This window comes from Cicer arietinum, chromosome 3 (genome assembly GCF_000331145.2).
Source record: "Cicer arietinum cultivar CDC Frontier isolate Library 1 chromosome 3, Cicar.CDCFrontier_v2.0, whole genome shotgun sequence".
In the NCBI taxonomy this organism is placed as follows: Eukaryota; Viridiplantae; Streptophyta; class Magnoliopsida; order Fabales; family Fabaceae; genus Cicer; species Cicer arietinum.
In genome coordinates, this window is record NC_021162.2 from 56,053,586 (window position 1) to 56,059,991 (window position 6,406).

Here is a 6,406-nt window from a genome sequence, read left to right on the forward strand (position 1 = left end):
AGAATAGTAGAATATTTGTGTTTTTTTAAAACACAATTAGACTTTATGTAAAATAATTTTACCCACGTATCGAATAAAAAATTGAATGTTTCAATTGTTACACTTAAATAGTTTTCTTATTGTAACAAATAAGTGTTGTTAGGCATAATGTTGGTAGTCATATCTCTTATGAGAAAATCCTTTTGGGTAGGCTTGTCGTGCACTAGTATGAGCTGGAGAAACTTACTTGTCTTATAGTTTAGGGGCTTTAGCCGTTTTAGGTTTTATAGCCTGTTGGGCCGAAATAATTAAGAGAAAATCCTTTACGTGGGCTAGTTGTATACTAGTATGGTCTAGAGAAACTTATTTGTCTTATAGTTTAGCCGTTTTTGGTTTTATAGCTTGTTGTTTTGTCTGATTTAATAATACTGCTTATTCCAGTGAATTTTATGGTCTGATTGGACCAAAAGCATCTCAGACCCAAACATTTAAAACATATAATTTCGATGTAAATTAACTTCACACTTACAATCAATAAAAATTTATTTTTAGAAAATAATTACAATGGAAGCTTACATGACAATATAAAATGATTACATTGGATAATGGTATAAAATTATTTTACATGCTTAAAAAATTATAAGATTTAATTTATAATATAAATAATTTTTATAATGTCAATCAATCACAACCGTTAAATCGTTATAAATATTTAACTTTTAACAAAACCATCTGTATAGTTATTTCTATGAATGGTTGTGATATGCTGAAAATGTAAAAAAAATTATATTGATAGCATACGGTAATTAAACTTAATATTATATATATAAGATTTTATTTAACATTCGTCAAATTTTTTATTTATTTATTTAATATTATATTTTACTTTTTATGTTCTTGAAACAATTTTGAAATTAAAGAAATAAGAGGATATTTTTAGACACAAACAAATACTCTCAATTCATATATCATTTCAAAATATAATATTTTCATCAAATACGTGAACTAAATTTACATAGATATACATAAATCAAATTCAGGTCAAAAATTTTAAGCAACAAGTAAATTCAATTTATGTATTTGTACCGAGCTCACATAACATTTATATTTTAAAAAAAATTCAGTCGTATGCTAACTTAATTTACGCACGTCATAAATATTTTAAAAACATGTAACTTAGATGGAGAAAAACGAGAACACCATAGATAATCACAACTTTAGTTATCTATGTAATGGAATGTTAAAGAAAGATCATGTGCGAGTCCCTTCAATCTTTTATCAACATTCATTTATATCTTCATATGAGAAGTGAGAGACAGTGATGAAGAGAAAGATTGGGAAAGTAAGGGTAAAGAAAAATAAACGAGACACAGTATTTTGAAGTAGAAATATCAATTATAAGGAATGGGGGTTTGAATTATAATTGTCCCTTTTTAAAAATTCTGTTTTAAAAATAAGATTTCAACCCAAGATTGATCTTGGCAGTGATGAAGATCGATCTTGGTTTTGTTAAAGATCAATCTTGGTTTGCTTTAAAAACAGTAAAATCAATTTTATCAAAATATGATTTGTTTCAGCATAAAATAAACAAGGATAGAGATAGAGAGATTACGCAGGTATTTTATCCCGGTTCACCCAAACACGGGTTACGTCTAGTCCTCACAAGAGTGAGATTTTCCACTATGTGCTCAATGGCAAGATTGTTCTTGGTGATTACACTTTTTTCACAGATCAATCTTGATCTTTACACGATTCCTACCCTTCTACCTAGAAAGGATTTCTTCAGTTCTACCTTACTGTTTTGGAAAGGCTTTAATAAGTTACATTTCAAAACATAAAAGGATTTTTGCAATTTACTCAAGATTTGACAAAATAACCTTGAGTTACAAAGTGGAGGATTTGAGACTATTTAGAATCTGGATATTTACTCAACTCTTGTTTGAGAAATATATTCTGTAAATAGAGCTCAGTTGTGAATGATTCTTACACAACACAAAGATTAAAAAAGAAACAACAAACTGTAAGAAAGATATAGAGACACTTGAGTATGATTAAAATGATTGATCTTTGCTTGGCGCTTTTTGTTGTATTTTTTTCTTCATCTTGAAGCTGCATTTATAGACTTCAAGATAGCTTGGGAGAGCTCATATGACCGTTGAAATAGGGCCAACTGTCATGAGATAGTTGTTGGATAAAATCTGCCAAAAGCAAGAGTGATCACAGCTGCATCCAAGACCGATCTTGAGAACCAGGATTGATATTCGAATTTGTGATGAACTGATATGTTCTTTTGTGATTGTGTCAGATGTCTGAGTTGAGTGCTTGCTTTTTTAATTACGTGTGCAGGTCTGGAAAAGTGCAATCAGTGGTGTACTTTACATCTTGTAGTCTTGTACTTGCACTTGCCTCTTTTTGAAGAATGATCTTGTATTATGTCTTTATTGAAGCATGTTTTTTATTCTTCAATTTCTGGAACAGATGTGAGTCAGATTGATCTTTTGCTGATTCTATATGAGAATATAAGATAAATGATGTTTCTAGGATTGATCTTTTTACAAGGAAACTGATTATCCTTGTTTATGCCATAAACGAAGATCGTTCTTCGTTTCTTAGCAGAAGGTCAAGATCAATCTTCGTTTTCCTGAATAGCTTAAAGATCAATCTTCGTTTTCCAGAACTGCTTTCTTTGATCTGACTTGTGAAGTTTGATACCTATCTTGTTTTAACATACTCAAAAACACATGTTAAATATCAAAGCATTTAGAATCATGATTAATAATCTTTAATTAATCTTTTGTTTTATTATCATCAAAACATTTAATTAATTTTGTCTTAACAATATCCCCCTTTTTGATGATGACAAAACATGCTAATTTAGATTTTTAATTTGATTCTAATAATAATCTAGAAGGTTTTTAATAAAAAAAACTCCCCCTCAACATGTGCTTAGCATTTGAACCAAATAATGATATTTCATTCATGTCACAAAAAGAAGATCTTTTGATCATTTCATTTTGGTTCAAAAACAAAAAATACAATTAATTATAGACAGATCAATGTTTAAAATCTAAGGTAATTTCTCCCCCTTTGTCACAACAAAAAGGATCAGGAGAATCAAACTAAAGCAGTGACTTTAAATGACAGAGACGGGGAAGACCCTTCAGAGGATGGAGACAAGGAAGGCTGAGGGATGGCTGGAAATGCTGGAGGAGGATTCAACATAGGTGGTTCAAGACCAAGCTTTGAGGCAAGTTGATTTGCCATCCAGTCACACAGAATTGCCTGCTCCTTATCTTGATGAGCTTGGCACGCAATGATAGTTTGTAGAGCATCAAAAATTCTGGGAATATTCTTGTAAGCTCGTGATGACTCCTTGTCCAGTTTCGTCCTTTTTGAGGGACGTTGTTGAGTATTCATGGGAGTACTGTTGGAGGAGCAACATATGTACAGAAGGTAGATAAAGTAGCAAAGGTGGTGTTGATTGGAGGAATAGAGGTGGAAGTTGAGTGATGGGGATGAGGAATAGATGGACCAATGGTATCTAAATCAGGAAAAGCCAAGTATTGACTTATTCCAAAGAGAGAAGAAGATGCAGTTTTCTGAGGTGAGAGAAATACAGGAAACATTTTTGAAATGTTTTGGACAGATAGTGTTGGACATAAGTGGTCTTGGGATGATAGATTTGTGAATGATGGAATTGTGGAAGTGGCAGGATTCAAGTGTGGGGAAACATCAGGAAATAAGGAACGTTCTTCAGTATGTAGGTGAGGGAAAAAACGTTCTTGAGGTTCAGTCATGCGGTGTTCAATAAAGGTTTGTTCAGGCCGTTTACGTTTGCTTGATGATGGTGTGAAAACAGGTTGTGGTGAGGGTGGAACGGTGGGAAGCTGTTTCATATGAGAGAGATTTTTGGTGGAGAATTTAGAAATTTTGAGAACTGAGGATTCGGTTGAAAGTGGGAGCTCAAAATGCCAGATATTTTTTGAAAACACCATGCCATAAGGAACAATATTGCGCTTATAATCCTTTCTGATTGCAGCAATCATATGTTGGATTATTAGATATGGCAGATTTAACTTTTTGCAATGAAGAAGATGATATATGACAAGAGCGTCATTATCAGAGACGAATTCGTGACTGCCACAGTGAGGGAAGATGTTATGTTGGCTGATGTTGTTAAAAAAATTTGGCAGAGGTTTCAAATCAGCAGAAAGGCATCTTGTGGATCCATTAATAAAGAGCTCCTGAAACACTTCATCCTTTGAAATGTTTAAGGCCTGGTACCAATCTTTGCCATAGATTGTTAAACCTTCAGAAGGGAGTTTCAAAATGTCAGCCAGAATCATAGGATCAAGTCTAATTTCAATACCCTTCAGGGTTGAAACTATGAGAGACTTGTCTTCAAAAGCCTCAACTTTGCAATAAAAAGCTCTAATGACTTGTGGATAATGGCAATCAGAAATTTTCAAAAAATTCGTCCATCCAAGGGCATCAGTATGATGCTGGATGGGGAGACCTTCAAGTTGTAGCTTTGCAAAATCAAAAACACGTCCAATACCAATAGGGCGTTGAGCCCATTTTTCAGAAAAGACTTGTTGGAGTTTGGAAGAAATCAGAGGTGGAATGAGGATTTTTGAAGAAGAGTGTTTAGGGAAGGAGTTAGGGTTTGTTTTGGTGGGACCCTTGGTGGTTTTCTGGGTGGAAGAACGTGCTTGGGGTGAAGTCTGAGGCGAAGAACGTTCTGGTGGAGGAGAGGATCGTTCTTGAGGAGGTGAAGATCGACCCTGAGGAGGGGAAGATCGATCCTGAGGAGGGGAAGATCGTTCCTGAGGAGGTTTTTTCTGAGATCTGTTTTTTATTTTAAGCTTATTGAAGGCTAAAAACTGAGAGAGTGTGGATGGAGATTTGGATTTAGGTTGTCTGGGTTTCGATTTTTGTGGTGTGTTTTTGGGTGAAGGTTGTTTAGAAGAGGATTTTTGAGATGATGATTTAGGGTTTGGTATTTCTGGGGATTTTGAATGATGTGGAGACAATGGTGTAGGAGTCGTTTGGGGATTGGAGTGAACTGGAGATGATGAAGGTTCATCATCAGAAATCGTGTAAATAGTGTTGTCCACATGTTTGTTTGGGAAGTGCCAATGTCGGCTAGTATACGCATTGATCTTCGTTGAGAATATGTTGTGCTGGAGCTAGGGTTCATAGTGGTGCGAAGATAGGGTGGGTATTGAGAAACAGAAGGGGTGGGACATTGATATAAGGGAGGAAACTGAGTTGAAAGAGGTTGAGGACAGAGTTATGGAGAAGAAGATAGGTAGCCTGAAAACGTTTTGTCAGAGGATGAATGAGGAGGTGTTGGTTTGGATGGAGGATATGGAGAACAAACTGGGGATGGTGAACGGACTGGAGGTGAGGAGGATGATGATGGTAGTGGTGATGTTTGATTTTTGTGAGCCCTGGTTTTGGTACGAGCCATTTTTTTTTAAGAATAGAAGATTGATAAAGGGAAAGGAAGATTGATGGGTTCTGAGAGAGAAGAGAGTTTGAATAGTGGAATAGGAAAAGGATGCGTTTTGCTTAGAATGCAGTTGATTAAGAAGAGGATAAAGTGCCACGCGTGGGATTGATTGGATGGGGTAGTTGAGCATTGGGAAGGAGGAGAAAGAAAGCATGTAGCTAGGCAAATCATGAGTAGCCGTTACTTTTTTAAAAGTAGCAGTCGTTTCAGTAAAAATTGTAATTTTAACAGTTAGTGATGATGAGGAACGAGGATCAATCTTGAGTGGTTAAGCAAAAACGAAGATCGTTCTTCGTTATGACCAGAATGTTCTGGTTTGCGTGTTTAACGATCCTGACCAGAATTTTGCATGATTTTTAAGCGTTTTTTTATGGAATTAAAAGTTTCTTCAACAAGGGATTTTGTAAAAATGTCAGCTAACTGATTATTTGTATCAACAAAAATTAATTCAATTTCCTTTTTACTCACATGATCCCTAATAAAATGGTGTTTTATTTCAATATGCTTTGACCTTGAATGTTGAATAGGATTCTTAGATAAATTAATAGCACTAGTATTATCACAACATATTGGAATATGGGAGTACCTAACTGAATAATCTTCAAGTTGATTTTTGATCCATAATACTTGAGAGCAACAGTTTGCGGCTGAGACATATTCAGCTTCAGTAGTTGATAGAGCAATTGTATTTTGCTTCCTACATGACCAACTTATTAATGCTTCCCCTACGAACTGACATGCACCACTTGTGCTCTTTCTTTCCATCTTATCACTAGCATAGTCAGCATCGCAGTAAGCTACAAAATCAAAATGAGAACCTTTGCCATACCAAAGGCCAAGATCAGTAGTACTTACGAGATAACGAAAAATTCTTTTGACTGCTGTTAAATGAGATTCTTTTGTCGAGGATTG